The sequence below is a fragment of the Sorex fumeus genome, unplaced genomic scaffold (genome assembly GCF_029834395.1).
Source record: "Sorex fumeus unplaced genomic scaffold, SorFum_2.1 ptg000037l, whole genome shotgun sequence".
Taxonomy (NCBI): Eukaryota; Metazoa; Chordata; class Mammalia; order Eulipotyphla; family Soricidae; genus Sorex; species Sorex fumeus.
In genome coordinates this window covers 17,313,881-17,332,490 of record NW_026606094.1, presented here as the reverse complement: position 1 = coordinate 17,332,490, position 18,610 = coordinate 17,313,881, and positions in this window count along the sequence as shown.

The following is an 18,610-nucleotide window of genomic DNA, read 5'->3' as shown; positions in this document are numbered from 1 at the left end:
GTGCAGAGAGGCGATAAAGGAAGACCTCAAAGAGAGAAGAGAAGCATTGCTGGCAGATGTGACAAAAGCCGGGAAAAGCCTATCCTTCACCAACTGCAAGTCCAAGATGACTGCCCTCTGATGTCCTGATGGAGAAGAAGGGGAATGGAGAAGATTATCTATGACTTCAACTTGGATCTCTTTGATAGCCACGTCCACCTGCCCACATACCAAATTCCGCAGGATGGGTATGTCATTTCCAACGTTCTCCCTTCCAAAATCCGACATGCCATTTAGTTGGTAAAGAAGCAAACAGCATTCAGCCCAGACAAGGTCAGACCCGAACACCTGAAGAATCTACCATCAGTACTCATCAATACACTGGCTCAGCTCTTCACTTACTACCTGTCTGAATGCAAGGTTTCGTCCCAGTGGAAAACCAGCAGGACTGTTCTATTGTACAAAAAGGGTGACATCCATGACATTGGCAACTATCACCTAATCTGCCTATTGCCTGTCGTCTACAAGCTGTTCACTCAACTCATCCTGAGTAGGATTGGCAGAACAGTAGACAAAGGATAGCCAGGTGAGCAAGCCGAGTTCCAAAAGGGATTCAGCATGATCAACCATATCCACATGGTAACCAAGCTCATTGAAGTTTCTTGGGAGTTCAAGATGCTGCTCTGTCTAATGTTCATTGATTTAAAGAAAGCCTTTGATTCTCTTGAGACTGAAGTGTTCGTCAAAGCCCTGGCAAAACAGGGCGTTCAAACTCAGTACATCAGGATCCTCTGTGAGCTGTATTACGAATTTACTACCAGGATCTCACCATTCTACTAGGAAACGATCATTGAAGTCAGGAGAGGGGTTCAGCAGCGTGATACCATTTCACCGAAACTCTTCAGTGCCACCCTTGAGAACATCATGTGACATCTGGAATGGGAAGAAATGTGAGTGAAGATAGAAAGTTGGCAACTACACCACCTCTGCTTCGCTGATGACATCATTCTAATAACACCAAACATTAACCAAGTGGCACAAATGCTGGCCGACTTCAACCATGAGTGTGGAAAGATCAGACTACAGCTGAATCTCACAAAGATAATGTTTATGAGAAACAGTCTAGTTCCTGATGTTACATTAGCTCTCAACAGAATGAACATCTCTGAATGCAACAGTTATGTGTACCTAGGTCGAGAACTCAACATGACGAATGACCTGCACCTAAGTTGCAAAGGAGGAAGAAGCGGCATGGAATGCCTTCAAGAGTGTTGAAGAAATAGCTAAGAGGACGAAGAACCTCTGGCTCTAGGCACATCTCTTCGACTCCACTGTTTTTCCCATACTAACATATGACTCAGAGACCTGGACCCTACGAAAACAGGATGAGAACATTATTTGGGCCTCCCAAAGAGGAATCGAAGGAGCTACGCTTGGAGTATCATGCTTCACTCAAGTGAGAGAAAGAATCTGTAATTCTGACCTCAATTGACGATGGAGAATCAGGTACATTGTCTTGTTTGCCAAGGTGTTGAAAATCAGATGGGCTGGACACATAATGTGATTTGGAGATGACCATTGGACTAGAGCCGTTGCTGACTGGATTCCATGGGACATCAAAAGATTGCATGGCCGCCCACCTATGAGATGGTCATATTTCTTTGTCAAGACCCTGAACAATTGGTTTGAGGCTCTTCATGTTCCTGGAGCAAGCAGATGCCATTGGGCTACACTAGCACACAACAGGGATGAATGGAGTCGTTACTGGCACCTGCTCGAGCAAATCGATGAGTAATCGGATGTTAAGTGATCAAGTGATATTGCACTTACTAAAGTCGTGTGTTTGTGTGTGTGTGTGTGTGTGTGTGTGTGTAGCATATGAGTTAGAACTCTCTTCTGCCTAACTTAAGTGTGTGAATTTTCTCATGGCCACTTCCCTTGATTTATTCCTCCCTCCCTTTTTCTCCCCCAATGTGCTGGGAATTAAACCCAGGACCTCACACATGCAAAACAGGTACTCTCCTGCTGAGCTATCGCCCTAAACCTCACTTGAACTATTCCTTGACAAGTCACCCAATTCCTTGACTCCCATTGTGTTAGTGACATTCACATTGTGCAGAGAGCCATACATGTTTCATACATGTTTCTCTTGTTCAGCCTTAATCTGCCATCCAACAATATCATTATATTCTTCAGTGACTACCACTTACCTAGAGAATGACAATTAACTTTACATTCAAATGTGCATTTAAAGAATGAGAAAACACACTACTAATCACTATTGTCACTGTCTCTGTCCTCCCGTTCTTCATTGATTTTGCTCGAGCGGGCCCAGTAACATTGTGAGACTTGTTACTGTGTTTGGCATATCGAATATGTCACGGGTAGCTTGCCAGGCTTTGTTGTGCGGGTGAGATACTCTCGGTAGATTGCCAGGCTCTCTGACAGGGGTGGAGGAATCGAACTCAGATCAGTGATTTCGGCTGTGTGCAAGGCAAACGCCCTACCTGCCGTGCTATCGCTCCAGCACTGGTAACTATTAAGGGACAATAAAAATAGAATGGACTTTCCTGACAAACCAAGATGCAATTAATCCTAAGTATGCATTAGAAATATTTCTAATATTTTTCCTCGGTGAAGTGAAATAACGTTCTTTTCTAGATTATATGGTAACTGAAAATAAGCCCTTAAGGTGAAAAGGCTCTTTGAGATCAGGGGCCATCTAATTCACCTTTATATTCCCAGCATCTAATGCAGTGTACTGTCACATTTGTGAAAGAGACTTCAAGGCCAAGTCAAGACATTTGAATTAGCTTCTGATTAATCACTCCATCACCAGCAAATCATATCATGTTAGTAAGATGCCACAATTTCCTGGAATGGAAAATTATGTTTAGTATAGTTATATAAGTGGTTTAAAATATACCAAGGTACATTTACCAAAAAAATTAAAAGAGGCTCTGTAGAAATGAAACAAAATAGTGAAAAGCTGAGACTTTAGTTACAACCCATCCTAAAGCTACAATCCTCAGGAGCACCACTTTCCAAACTTAATGTATATGTGAACCCCTCAAGGTTCTCTTAAAATGCAAGTTTAGTTCTAGTCTGGGGGACCCCTAAGATTCTATATTTTTAATAAGTGCTCAGGAATGCCAATGCTGCTGATCTTCAACCCACACTCTGAGCAGCAAAGGAATTAGAGTATTTCAAATCTAGTATTGGTATTCATTTCCTGCTTTTAATGGTCTATTTTCCCTCTGAAGGCCAACTACTGCTCTGAGGTCTTAAAATACTTCATTCATCTTTCTATGCCCAGGCCTTAGCTCTGCACCTGGCATGGCCTAGCAAGTTGTAGTAGTTCAATTATAATTTTATTGATGGAATGAGAGAAAGCATTGCAACCCCTGCCTCCTTACAGATCCTTTATCCAGTAAACGGTTCCTTTCTTTGGATGGATCCAGTAGATGATTCCGTCTTGTCTTTGCATACAAAACGCCTATTCTTCATCATATTCCTTCCCCTTTCAAAACCAATTCATCTTTGGAAAACTGACATTTAATGTGAATTGTCTCTGTCCCCAGACTCTAGCTCGTATGTCCAGCAACTTTAACCCTTGACTAGGAATGTTACTTGCATTGGGAGAAACCACTCTCTAGGGATTTGTCCATTTAGATTATTTTAGGCAAAGGGAATTATATGATATGTGACTGATCTATTTTACTTAGCACAATGGAAACTGTGTTTCTTGTTGAATTGCATTTCTTATCGAAAATGTAAATTTCTGAAGTTGTGACTAACTCTTAGTAAGGATCTGAAAAAACCAAGAGGCATGTTGGTAGTTATTATAGAAATGAGACTTAATAATGAACAGATTATTCACCTCCCTAAATGTCCCTTAGGATAGTGGCATGTGACATGATTTGTAAGATTTCTAGCCCCCTTGGTTCCACTTATCTAATGCCAGTTGAATCTCCAGTCATTTTTGCCAGAAAAAAAATTATTGCTCTGTAAATTTAAAGCATGCCCTCCACTTGGACTACGAACCACTGCTTACAGTGCCTTAGGGATGAAGAATGTACTTTTCCTGTTCTATGTCATCCTTTGACTGTGATCTTGTTCTGCTTCTTCTTATTTTTTAAAGGCATCTACCCATTTGTTTTTAGATAATTTTGGTCTCTCCATTTGTTGACTCCACCTTGATTCAGTTCCTCTTGCTTTTTCTACTTATTCATCTATCAAAATCCAGAATAAAATGAACTCTATTCTACTTTTGCTTCTTATTTACCTGTCCTGTATGATCTTCAGACTTGCTCCATTGCATCTACACAGTGATTTGATTAAAGGTCCCGTGTTCTTGCCCCAGAATCTCCTGACCCTTACTCTCAGTCCTTAGTTGGTTTTTCTGGATCATCTGGTGGTGGGTTCTGCTGGCTTTCTGTCTCCACTAAATGCAGGAATGTGGGAAGCCAAGAGCCCTCTCATAGACCCTGGCTGTGGTTCCCATGTTAGGAACTGCTTGGGACAGACATTGGTGACAGTCTCCCAGGACTTTCTGAACTCAGCAGATACCTGATCTATAGCCACACATCAGGCTGACAGATTATCTGGCCTTATCTATAGTAACCTCCAGGATGCATCTACTGCCCTAAGCCCCTTTGATACACAAAAGTAAAGCTCAGGATACACCTACTGCCATAAGGCCCTTTGATATACAAATGTCTACCTTAACTGTTAGGTAAAGCTCTTGTTGCTGACCTTACCATATATGGTTATACTGCTTCTGCTCCTGACTGAGCTGCCCGGACCCTATATAAACAGCCTGTATCCCTCAATAAAGTGCTGTCCCTTTTTCTCTCTATTTCTAAACTATACTCTGTCTCTTGTGTCTTGTGTTCATTCGGTCGGTCCTTCCCTGAACCTACGGATCCTAGGGCCACCTCCGCGGGCCGGAGAGTGGTTACCGGGGCCCTCCCGCACAGGAATGCCTCTCTCAGCCTTCGTGTATATATTGAACATTTGGGGGCATTTTCTCTCTTTACTCACTTTCTGACAAACTCTGAAGCTTGTTTCAGCTCTGAGTTCTCTCCTGAGTTGCAGATTTTTTTCTCTTAAATTCTAGTCTACCTTTAAACATTACTATCTGAATTACCCCAAAATATATTAAAGGAGAACTATAAATTAAATTTTTTGATTGTTGAACTCTGTTTAAATTTTGCTCTTCTCAATCATTCACTTATATTTTCTTTATGATATTGTTGGATCTTTTCAGTTTAACTTCTGCTTGAACATACTACACTTCAAGCTTCCCTTTAATCAAGGGAATTTAATCAAATAGTTCGTGACTGCTTTTCTGGATCTGTGAATATTTTAGATGGTCTTTTCTAGACTTTTGATTAGTTTCTGGATTAAAAAAACATTTATATGATATCAAATATATATTAAAAAGAGAAATTATAGTGACTAATTTTCCTATGCAATTTCCAAATGATTCTTTCTATAGTCAGGAATTTCTTTTACTTTTTCCAGGGTGATGTGGTGGAGGGGTTCCTTTTGACTAGATTTTATGTTCTTTGAACTTGTTTTCTTGATGAATGCAACACAAACTGTTCTCATTTTATGAAAAATATTTCAGTACTTTAGCAACTTAAAAAATATGATAGCTGAGATAATGCTGCTTTTGTGTCAAAGATAAATACATTTTCAAGGAACAGTATAATGTTGTGGAGAAGTGGACGGTTATTCATGGTAATATGTATGATATTACTGAATTCAAATTCTGGTTCTGCTACTTATTTATATTTTCTTGGAAATGTGAACATTCAATTTAATCTCTCTAAGCCTCTATTTTCTTATGGCAATTATAGGTTCTGTCCTATAGGGTTTCTAGTTAATTTGACTAAATATAGCTTCAAGCATAAAATAAAATGTGCTAAAATTTTGTATGTAAGTGAAACTAATGAAAAGTTTTAAAATACGGACTTAGAATCATACATATACTAATCCTGGAATAAATTTATAATTCTGACAGGAAGTCTACGTATTTTCATTCTCCTACTCAGTAATACTGACTTGTATTTCAATTTATTACCTGTTAATTGATTGTAACCAGACAAAAATGTGACACTAAAAACTTTATTATTTGTAGACACCTTTCCCCAGGCGTCTTTATTCTCCCTGTCACTCATTCTTTTGGGTAGCTGATACAGTGGCACCTTGCAGGGAAGTTTTTTCTTGCCCTCCTGTATAACTTATTCTAGTTTATTTTCTTTGTATCATCTCCTGACATTACATTATTTAATATATGTAACCTACTAGACATATATTTAATGTTTATAATTCCTAACCAAAACTCCTTTCCACTAACAAGTGTTTCTTTTGTTCTCTTGTAGAATCATAGATCCTAAAAAAACATACCTGACACATAGAAAACTGTCCACTAAATTCTTGCTGTATTGAACTTTTTTTCTTTAAAACAATTGTAGTTGAGGTAGCATGATTATGTACTGTTTATATTTATGCTTATATTGTTGCTAAATTGTGTTTACCAAATTTGATCCTGGCAAAGCTTTGTGACTACAGGAGGATAAACATTGCTTTCCTCTTTTACATAAAAGGCAAGTTCTTAGAAACCATAAATAAAATTCAAGAAGTTCTTGAACTTGAATGGGGAAAACAATTCATTTTAAATAATCTCTAACTGAAATTTAGCATTTTTTAGTGGATGTAATTGGAAGCAATGACATTATAGGTGCCATCTCTCTGTGATTAATAGATATGACATATATTTTCACATCACTTTCAGCTGTTGCAATTATCTTAAAATACAGTTCACATTCATCAGTACTCCAAAATTATGATATTTATAAGACCTGTCACTTCTACTGATATTTGTTATGATAAAGAAGCAAGTTTATTTCTCTATCAGGAAAAATTAATAATTGGGTTCTTCAATTTTTTATTATTTTATGCAATTAAAAATGTGCATCTCTCTTTACAATAGCCAGAATCTGGAAAAAACCTGAGTGCCCAAGAACAGATGACTGGTTAAAGAAACTTTGGTACATTTACACAATGGAGTACTATGTAGCTGTTAGAAAAGATGAAGTTATGAAATTTACATACAAGTGGTACTACATGGAAAGTATCCTGTTAAGCGAAATGAGTCAGAAAGAGCGGGATAGACACAGAAAGATTGCATTCATCTGGGGAACATAAAGTAACAGGAATGACTGAGATTAGTATCAGGAATTTTGCTCCATGACTTGAAGGCCAGCCACATGTGCTAGGTGAAAAGGAAGCTCAGATAGAGAAGAGAACACCAAATAAAGGGTGCTGTGAAGACCCTCCCAGGGTGGGAGAGACATGCTGAAAGTGGTCTGTGGACCAAACATGATTGCCACTCAATGCCTCTCTTGCAGAGCACAGTACCCAAAAGAAGAGAGAGAGAACAGGGAGGAATGCCCTGCTACAGTGGCAAAGTGGAACGGGGGGGGGGGGGGGGGGGGGGAAGGATGGGGGGGGAGGGATGCTGGGACCCATGGTGGGGGAGGATGGGCACTGGTGGAGGGATGGGTACTTGATCATTGTATAACTGAAACCCAAGTACAAAAATTTATAAGTCTATAACTGTACCTCATGGTGTTTCACTAATAAAAAAAATGATAAAAATATTTTTAAAAATTAAAAAAAAATAAAAATGTGCATCCTGAGAAAGCACCCATGGTCTTCGCTGGGTTATTCAAGGGATCCATTGAACGCAGAATAAATAAAGATAGATTGGAATAGAGACTTGGGATTTGCTCAGCTCACTTAAATGGTAAGGAGCAATGATAGAATAGAACTCCAATCAGGTCTACTTAATAGCAATGTTCTTCATCACTCGCTTTATGAAGAAATGAGTATACAAGTATGAGGTAGACAAATATCCACTTCCTGGATATTTTTAGCATGATCACTTTGAAATATTTATTTGATCCAGTTCTATTATTCCTTTTCTATACCTGCTACATAAAATTTGAAGTAGTAATTCATAAGGAAAGAATTCTTTACAGTTTCACAATCCCCATCATCTTACCAGTGTGTGCGGAAATCAGCATTGGCCACTCCAGCCACATGAACTATGACATACAAAAATGTGAGTATTAAAAATTAGTAACAAGCTGAAGGAGTGAATCTCTCACAGGGTGAAATTTTTAGCTCTTGTATGCAACTTTGATTCACTGGGTCACTGGATATTTCATGGTTTTCACTTCTGATGTCCAAATTCTCATGAGAATAATAATTTTTTGTTAACCTTTGTTTTTGCAATTGTTTCATTTTAATAAAAACATTTTTCATTCAGTTTCCAGATTGTTTCATGGCATATTAATGCATAAATTTTTCTCATGTTGCAGTGTCAATTTCTATTTTAGCATATATTATTTTTGAAGATATAAATTTAGTAACTTCATACTAGATTTGAATAGAATATAATTTTGAATGAATATAGAAATTCAAATTAATAACTTAGAAAGATATACAAAATTTGAGAAAAATACAAAATTTGAGACAGTATATGAATCATATGAATGAAAATACATGTATGCATGTAATGTTAAAAGGTGAAACTGATATTTGGATCTACATTACCCATTTCTAAGATATAATATCTTTATTATCTCCTAATAGGTGAAAAAGTATGGCAAGTGGGATTGTAAGAAGGTGAGGGAGAGTAAATCTGAAAATCTGGTAAATACTGTTTTCAGTATAATTATGAATATGCATTGTCTCCCTTATTACATTTATTAATTCCTTGGAGAATGATTTAGAATAAGAGCTCTTGGCCTTTGGTAGAAAAAATGACTAGCGCATTTGCTTAGAGATTCTGCCTAAGTAGTTGTGTCAGTACAAAGGAAAGGACCAGAGTGATAGTCCAGTGGGTAGAGCACTTGACCTCAACACTGCAGACCTGCAATAAATCCCTGGACCCCGCTAAGGTCCTTTGAGTCCACCAGGAGTGATATCTGAGCACAGAGCCAGTAGTAAATCCTGAACACTGCTGGTTCTTGTCCTGAAGCAAAACAAACAAGCCCAAATAAACGAGGGCGTGGGGGTGACATTGAATATACCAATAACTTGAAGGATTCATCTGGGTTTTTGACCAGATATGTACTATTTCTGGCATAAAACGTAGTTGTTGCCTTGTGAAGATGAATCCCCTGTGGGATTGATGACTTGGCACATATAAAGTTCCCTGAACTAATTAAATCCCTCCCCATTTTGAGGCATGGCGAGAGGACACACATGGTCATGTACAGGACTTGCTCCTGGATTTGTGCTTAGAAATCACTCCTGGAAGGAATGGGGCACAATATGCAGTGCTGGGAATTAAATCTACGTCAGCCACATGCAAAATGTCTTACCTGCTGTACTGTATCTCCTACCTTGGAACATTCGTCTTACATAAACTCAATCATGTGTATATACATGAGCATTCTTACAGTCTTTCATAGTATATTATTTTGCTTGCTTTTTTCCCTAAGGAATACTGAAATAGAAAATAGTATGGATATTTCAAAAAGAACCCCAAACACCCAAAACCATAACTACTGCATAACCTGTCAATTTTACTTATAAGTATCTATCCTAAACCCCCCACAAATATAGCTCTGTGCTGTAGCACTGTCCTGCCATTGTTCATCGCTTTGCTCAAGCCGGCACCAGTAAGGTCTCCATTGTGAGACTTGTTGTTACTGTTTTTGGCATATCGAATACACCACAGGGGGCTTGCCAGGCTCTGCCCTGTGGGTGGGATACTCTCTGTAGCTTGCCAGGCTCTCTCTGAGAGGGATGGAAAAATCAAACCCAGGTCGACCGCATGCAAGGCAAAAGCCCTACCCGCTGTGCTTCACTCCAGCCCCTCCCCCAACAAATATATCTATTAAAAATATGTAAATGTAAATGCACTACTATGATCAATGCAGCACTATTTACAATATCCAAGGTACATAAACAGATTGCATGCCCATTTACAGATTAGTGGATAAAGATTGGTGCAGACACATGGTGAAAAACCATTCCATAGTAAGAGAAGATAAAAATCTTGCATTTTGCTACAATGATGGAACTAGAAGAGGGTATTATACTAAGCAAAATAAGAAGGAAAACATATATTGGTTTATCTCATTCATATGTGGTATATAAAGAAGATGCATAGGAATAGATATTATTCAGTGAAATGGATCCCTTTTAACTCTCGTAAAAGAACTGAGTTTATCAAGTTTGGATCACTGAAAGGGTCCAGAGCTCTGGATGGGGAAATATTGGTGCGTTGGTGGGTGGTAGATATTCTGTGGTAACAATGTACCCCTAATGAAGATAAATATTCATACTATCATAAACTAATGTTACTGCAATTAAAAATTTAATTAAAAATAAAAAGAAGCTATTTGAGTTTGAAGGATCACTGTAAATTGACATTATTTGTGGAATATTCTTAGAGAAATAAAAAACATTTCAAGCTAGAAATTCTAATCTAGGAAGAGTAGAAAATTTGTCTAGTGGTTAAGACATATATAATTCTAACTTATTTTAAAATTATAATAGAATATTGAAATACATTCATAAAATTAAAATATGAGCATAATCAACTGTTAAAAAACATTTATTTTTGGAGTTTTATAATCAGACTAACTTGGAAGGCTTTCCTGGTCTGAACCTGTCATTTTAGAATAACCCCTGTGTTGTTCTGTACCAAAAACTTCACCCTCTACCTATGGTTATGTAGTTTAAAAAATGAGAAAGTGTAGATGAAGTCTATACCCAATGTTAAAAGAAGCAAGGATAAGTAACTCTTATCTGCACGTTGTCAAAAGTTAACACATTTTTTTCTTTTAGGAGGACATTCAAGCAAGTACAGAAATAGAGAAAATGAGCTTTTAAGTATGTGGTGGGAGAAAAAAACATACCGATAAAAATTATAAACAATATTGCAGGGGACCTTTACTAAGCAGGCTCTGAGAATACCCAGGGAGGCATGTTTACCAGAAGAAGAAAGATTGAGCTGGCTGGCGCCTCTTAAATGTGCATGCTCAGGAGGAGTTCAGGATACACATGTGCTTTTGTGTGTGTTTTCTCAGAGGACAGTTTCTAATCTCAGCACTGTTTTCAAGTGGATGAAGGTATGGGATTTCTATAGAGGGTATAGATATGTAAAGGTCCATTAGGAAGCTATCTGATATTTAAATGCAAAGTGCAATTAAAACCCCACTACCCTTTGCATAGTTTGTTTTTATTTGAAGCAGTTGGGAATTAAAAACAACTGAAATGGGTTTTTTTTTTCTATTTTTTTGGTAAAACTTTCAAGAAATTCACTTTTGGACTAAGCCCAAACATAGAGTCAGTAAGCCAAAAATGGACTATTTTCACAAAGAGTTGAGTGATGGAAAGCAGAAGCTGTCATGGAAAGTGTTATGTGAATACTCTCATTAAAAAAATGGCTGTGGGTTGGAAATAGGTATTTCTTTACCTTTTAAGAACTTTGGCATATTATTTCCCTTTGGAGGATGATCATTTGAGCTAATTTGCCTACATTCCAAATATTATGGGTCTTGTGACAGTATTCAACATATGTATTTTTTTTACAAGACCCATAACCCCACTCCTACCCCCACCTCTACATCCTGGGCTGTGGGCAGATTCAGAACATGTCTCAACCCAAAGTCAAAGTGGCTGGTAAAGCTCCAAATGTAGTGACTGTCTCATTGACTTTGACTGACAGGACTTTATACTGTCTAATTCACCTTTTTCAGTGCTGTATCATTCATAATTTGTGAATATAATTTATAATCTTCTTTTGGTTTACTCTAAAATATTATAATAAGATATTCTAAGAAGGACTGGACAAATTATTTTAGTAATTTCCAAAAACTAAAGAGTAGCGATTCTCAAAGTGAAATACCCAAGCTTTAATATCTTTGGGAATTTGATAGAAATGCAAATACTTACCCCTCAAACCAGGTTTATGGAATTAGAACCCCTGGGGATAGAGCAAGTAATTTTTGATTTAACAAGCTGTTAGCAGAATTTGGAGTTTAACGTTAATAAGTAATATTATAAAACAGAGAACCAATGTTATATAGCACAAGTGTTGCTGGTACATTGGGAGTAAAAGTAGAATTTTTGCTCCTGAAAAGTCTAAATATCTTAAAAGATATGTGGGAAATATTCGACTGCTTACTATTCTGTAATAAGCTATCTTCTAATCTTAATGACTTAAATACCTTTCACTAACTCATTCAACGTGCTTATTTGAGAATTTCTTAAATTATCATTCTATATTTTTCTGTAATACAGAATGACTGTATGGTTTTTATTAGTTACTTTCTAGATGATAGTCTTGGATGCAGTGCAACTTAGAGAAAATTTTAGTTCAGCTGCACAAAGCTCCCAGAAGATCCCTGTAACTTTAGCACTTGAGAAATATTCTCAAGTAAGGATTAATGATAATATAAACAATGACTGAAAATTATGAGATGACTCCACTTGAAAACAATCTTCAGTCTGTCACTTGTAATTTTGTTCACATAAAAGCTATCTGAGGAATACTCTCTGATAATATCTATATTCTGATAGATATAGAGGGATAATATCTATATTCTGATAGGTATACACCTTATCTTGTTTCTAACAAGTACTACTCTATTGTGTTGAAACTCCAATTTTCTTGTCAAGCTTCCATTGATATCTGCTGCCAAAAAGAACGCAGAGAAAAAGCAGAATTGTCTCCATAGAGGAGCTCTCATTAAGAAACTGGGAAATACAATCTGTAGATCAGCTCCTGCCACTGACAGTTTTTAGATATGAGTGCACTTAACTACTCTGAGACTCTCTTATCTCAGTAGTGGAAATTAAAAAGATTGAAGTTGGTACCCCAATTCTGTTTTAATTAGTTATTATAGTGTAGCAAATGATCATCAACTCAGTGGCTAAGAACAGCAACCATTATAATTTTGGTTTTTTTTTTTTTTTTTTGGTTTTTTTGGTCACATCTGGCGATGCATGGGGGTTACTCCTGGCTTTGCTCTCAGGAATTACTCCTTGTGGTATTCGGGACCACATTGAATGCCGGGAATAAAACCCAGGTCAGCCGCTCGCGAGGCAAATGCCCTATCTGCTGTACTCCAGCCCCAACCATTTGTAATTTCTCAGAAGTCTGCAAGTGCTAGGGGTAGCTCTACTGACCTGTATTAGTTTAGGCCATCTCAGTTTTTGTCACTGGTATACTATAGTTGTTGAGAGCTGACTGGGTTTGGTTTGGTTTCTGTGTACAGGTAGCTCATCTTCCTGCAAGAGACGTTGTCTTAGTCTCGAATTCATGGCAGAGTGCAAGAGAACATGTAGTAGCTTTCAGTCTTTCAAGACAAAGATGCTAAATGAGTGCCACAATAGAGCTACTCTACACTACTGGTCAAAGGAAGTCATATCCAGGGCTGATTCAAAAAGGTGGAGAAACAGACTCCACCTTCCATGGAAGGCACTGCCAAGTCCCAAGGCAAAGTCATGCTACAAGGGGACTGTCAGTTGCGTTTGCAATCTATCTACCTTCTTACTTTCAAAACACTGTGAAATACCACGAAATGCATTCAATTTCATGCTATTGAATGCTCACTGGGGGGTGTTTTAGGTATACAGAAATATTTAGGAAAACGGAAGATAAAGAAAGGATATAACATATTTATGAAAACTGGAGTAAGCATGTTTTAAGCAAGGCTTCTCTTTAATTATTGTCTGAGTTTCACATAAAGTCTGCTTCATCAACTGGATAAATATTTGACTGCTGTTCAGTAAATTGCATTAGTTTACTTTAACTGTATGCTCAGCCTTATTCAGGCATCCTACATTAGGCAATGTAGTGTGTAATGCATCTCTGCAGGTGACCAGAGCTATTCTCTGTATGAGGTAAATTAAAACTCATATTTTAAAAATTAAACATTCTTGCACTTCATGATTTCAATATTTAATTATAACCTGTGTCAAGGCCTAATCTCTGACTGAGTCAGGCATGAAATTAATCAAAAAAAAGAGGCAAAAGCTTAGCAATTCTACACTGTAAAAAAATGTGGTTTCTTCAGTCACATGTGATGTTTGTATCCATGTTATGAAGAGGACCCCAATATCCAGCAGGTCAGTAGTCTAAGTTATCATAGGTGGGAACAGTGACCTATTCAGATAAGTCAGAAAGCTGAAATGTTTAATTTTAATATTGAACTGGGAATCAAACCTTTGTTCCCTCTCCCCTGGTGCCCCACAATTGGTAAAGCGCTAAAGCTGAAGGGATAGATAGTAAAAGGGCTAAGTGGCTTACTTGCATGTATTTGACATTGGTTTGATCTCCAGCACTGCACATGGTCCCCTGAGTACAGCCAGAATTGATCCCTGATCTCGGAGCCAGGAGTATGTGCTGAGCACCTTTGGGTGTGACCCGTAAACAAAATAAGAAAATGGAAGGAAGTTACTGATCTACTTGAATAGTAGAAAGTTAAGAGAGGTAGCTCAAATGACTGATTCCATCTTTTGCATATAGAAAACCCCACTCTTTCCCTAGAACCAGATATTATCACTCAGGCACTACCAGGAGAAATTTCCAAACACAGAACTGGGAGCAGCTCCTAAGAAATGCTGGAACATTTAGAATATAAAGTATACCAAAAAAAAAAAATTGGAATATAAAGTTAATGTGTGCACTCTCTTGGGTAGAATAAAAATAAAATATATGCAACAATTCATCTGTTACCATGCCATGTTTATTCCCTTTTATACATTCCATTTGTTTTTAAATATCTAATTATATTTAAAATGCATACCAAAATTTCTAGGAATTCACAGGTGGAAAATCAGAAATATTGATAGATATTTACAGAGACATTTATAAAAACTTACAGAGAACATCAGAAACTTTTAAAAAGAACTAATTTTAAAAACTGGAGTAGAACTATAAGATTATATTGATCAAAGGAGGTGGAAAATGTAATCAGATTAATTAGAAGAATTAGATAGCTTTAAGTCAGGGATTTAGCAACAACATGAACAGGTTGCCAAGACATGGTAATGAAACAGACAACTTTGATGGAGATTTTATTATTTTTTTGATAACCAAAGTAGATGAACCAAAAGATCTTAAAAGTTTGACAGCATGAATTGGGTTGAATTGTGCCTTGCTTGTTTCTATAAACTAGTAACACACATCCTCTGCTTTTATTTTTTAGGTAAGATGTTGGTTTGGGGGTCCCACACCCAGAGGTCCTCAGGGGGAATTTTTAGCTCTGTTCGGGAATGACATATGGCTGTGCTCACTGGACAACATGCAGTCCCAGAGAGTTGTTCTGGCTTCATAATCTCTATAGCAGCAGGCAAGGCAAGCGCCTTACCTCCTGAACTTGGCTCCATCCTCAACTTCTGAATTGGATAGTAAAGAAAAGTTCTGATTATTTTGATTATTAAGTCCAAGTGACCATCATGGCAGATAAGACAATTATCAGAGACAGTGATGTGTTAGGGCCTTTACTTCTCAAATTAAATCTTCAATCGACCAGAAAGATAGTACAGTATAGTGGGTAAGGTACTTGTCTTAGATGGCAGGCACATATATGGTCCCCTAAACACTTCCAGGAGTGATACCTGAGCAGGTTTGGGAGTAATACTTGAACACCTGTACGTGTGGTCCAAAATAGATTTTTTTAATTCCTTTATTGTCCATTATTGTAAGTAAAATTATTTGTCAAAAATTTGTGTCCCCTCCTTCACTGTTGGTGGGAATGTCGACTGGTTCAGCCCTTCTGGAAAACAGTATGGACGATTCTCAAAAAATTAGAAATTGAGCTCCCATTAGACCCAGCAATACCACTCCTGGGAATATATCCCAGAGAGGCAAAAATGTATAGTCGAAGTGACATCTGCACTTGTTTGTTCATTGCAGCACTCTTTACAATAGCCAGAAACTGGAAGAAACCTGAATGCCCAAGAACAGATGACTGGTTAAAGAAACTTTGGTACATCTACACAATGGAGTACTATGTAGCTCTTAGAAAAGATGAAGTCATGAAATTTACATACAAGTGGTACAATATGGAAAGTATCATGCTAAGCGAAATGAGTCAGAAAGAGAGGGATAGACATAGAAAGATTGCATTCATCTGGGGGATATAAAGTAACAAAGTATGAGATTAATACCCAAGAATAGCTGAGATCAGCACCAGGAGGATTACTCCATAACTTAGAGGCCAGCCGGGTATCCTAAAGGAAAGGGCTGTTCAGATAGAGAAGGGAGCACCAAATAAAGGATGTTTGGAGGATCCTCCCAGGAGGGGAGATGCATGTCGAAAGTAGACTATGGACTGAACATGTTAGCCACTCAATGCCTCTTTTGCAGACCACAACACCCAAAAGGAGAGAGAGAACACAGGGGATTGCCCTGCCACAGAGACAGGGAGGGATGGGGGGATGGGGGTGGGGGGATATTATCCATGGTGGTGGAAAATGGGCACTGGTGGAGGGATGGGTATCTGATCATTGCATAATCGAAACCCAAGCACAAAAAATTGTAAATCTACAACTGTAAATAAATAAATAAATAAATAAATAAAGGGGGAAAAAAAAAGACCTGTACAAAGAAAACTACAAAATGCTACTTCAGGAAATAAAAGATGACATGAGAAATGGAAAGATATCCCCTGCTCTTGGATCATGAGAATTAGGATTGTCAAAATGGCAATGCTCCCCAAAGCATTTTACAAATTCAATGTGATCTCTATAACAATATTCATGATAGTCTTCAAAAAAATGGAGCAAACCCTCCTGAAATTCATATGGAACAATAAGCTCCCAGAAATAGCTAAAGCAATTCTTGGGAAAAAGAAAATGGAAGGAATTAACCTTCCAAATTTCAAACTCTACTACAAAGCAGTAATAATTAAAACAGCATGGTACTGGAAAAAAGGCAGAGCTGCAGACCAGCGTTGAATATACTGACATCAACCCCCAAACATATGATCATCTAATCTTTGATAAGGCAGCAAAAAATGTGAAGTGGAACAAGGAAATCCTCTTTAACAAATTGTGCTGGTAAAACTGGACAGCTACATGCAAAAAAATTGGCTAAGATCTCTGCCATGTACAAAAGTAAGATCAAAATGGATTAGAGACCTCAACATCAGACCGGAATCCATAAGGTACATTGAAGAAAAGGTTGGCAAAACTCTCCATGACATTGAAGCTAACGGTATCTTCAAAGATGACACACAACTGGCCAAGCAAGTAAAAACTGATATAGACAAATGGGCCTATCTTAAACTAAGAAGCTTCTGCACCTCAAAAGAAACAGTGACCAAAATACAAAGACAGTCTGAAGAATGGGAATGGATATTCACCAAATACCCATCTGACAAGGGTTGATATCAAGGATATACTAAGTACGGGTTGTCTTCACAAGAAGAAATCATCCAGGGGGTTGGAGCAATAGCACAGCGGGTTGGGCATTTACCTTGCATGCGGCCAACCTGGGTTTGATTCCTAGCATCCCGTATGGTCCCCCGAGCACCACCAGGAGTGATTCCTGAGTTCAAAGCCAGGAGTAACCCCTGAGCATCTCCAGGTGTGACCCAAAAAGCAAAAAAAAAAAAAAAGAAGAAAACATCCGACCCCAATTGAACAGAAACTTTCTCAAAGAAGAAATCTGAATGGCACAAAGGCACATGATAAAAATGCTCTACATCATTAATCATCAGGGAGTTGCAGATCAAAACAACAATGAGATATCTCACACCACAGAGACTGGCCGACATCCAAAAGAGCATAAGCAACTGGTGTTGTCACGGATGTGGCGAGAAAGGGACCTTCCTTCACTGCTGGTGGGAATGACGACTGGTTCAGCCCTTATGTAAAACAGTATGGACTATTCTCCAAAAATTAGAAATTGAGATCCCATTTGACCCAGCAATACTACTCCTCGGAATATATCCCAGAGAGGCAAGTATAGTAGAAATGACATCTGCACTTCTATGTTTATTGCTGCACTGTTCACAATAGCCAAAATCTGGGGGAAAAAAAACCGAGTGCCTGAGAACAGACATAAAAAAATTGCATTCATCTAGGGAATATAAAGTAACAAAATAGGAGACTAACACCCAAGAATAGCCGAGATAAGTACCAGGAGGTTCACTCAATGGCTTGGAGGCCAGCCGCACATGCTAGGGGAAAAGGCTGCTCAAATAGAGAAGGGACCCTCAAGTAAAAGCTGTTGGGAGGATCCTCCCAGGATGGGAGATGCATGCTGATAGTAGACTATAGACCGAACATGATTGCCATTCAGTGTGTCTTTTGCAAACCACAGCATCCAAAAGGAGAGAGAAAACAAATGGAATACCCTGCCATAGAGGTGGAGGGGGATGGGGGGATGGGTGGTGGGAAGGATACTGGGATCACTGGTGGTGGAGAATGGGCACTGGTGGAGGGTAGGGTACTTGATCCTTGTATAACTGACACCCAAGTACAAAAATTTGTAAGTCTACAACTATACCTCATGGTGTTTCACTAATAAAAATTAAAATAAATAAATTAAAAAAAATTTGTGTCCCTTAATTTTGATAGAGCATGG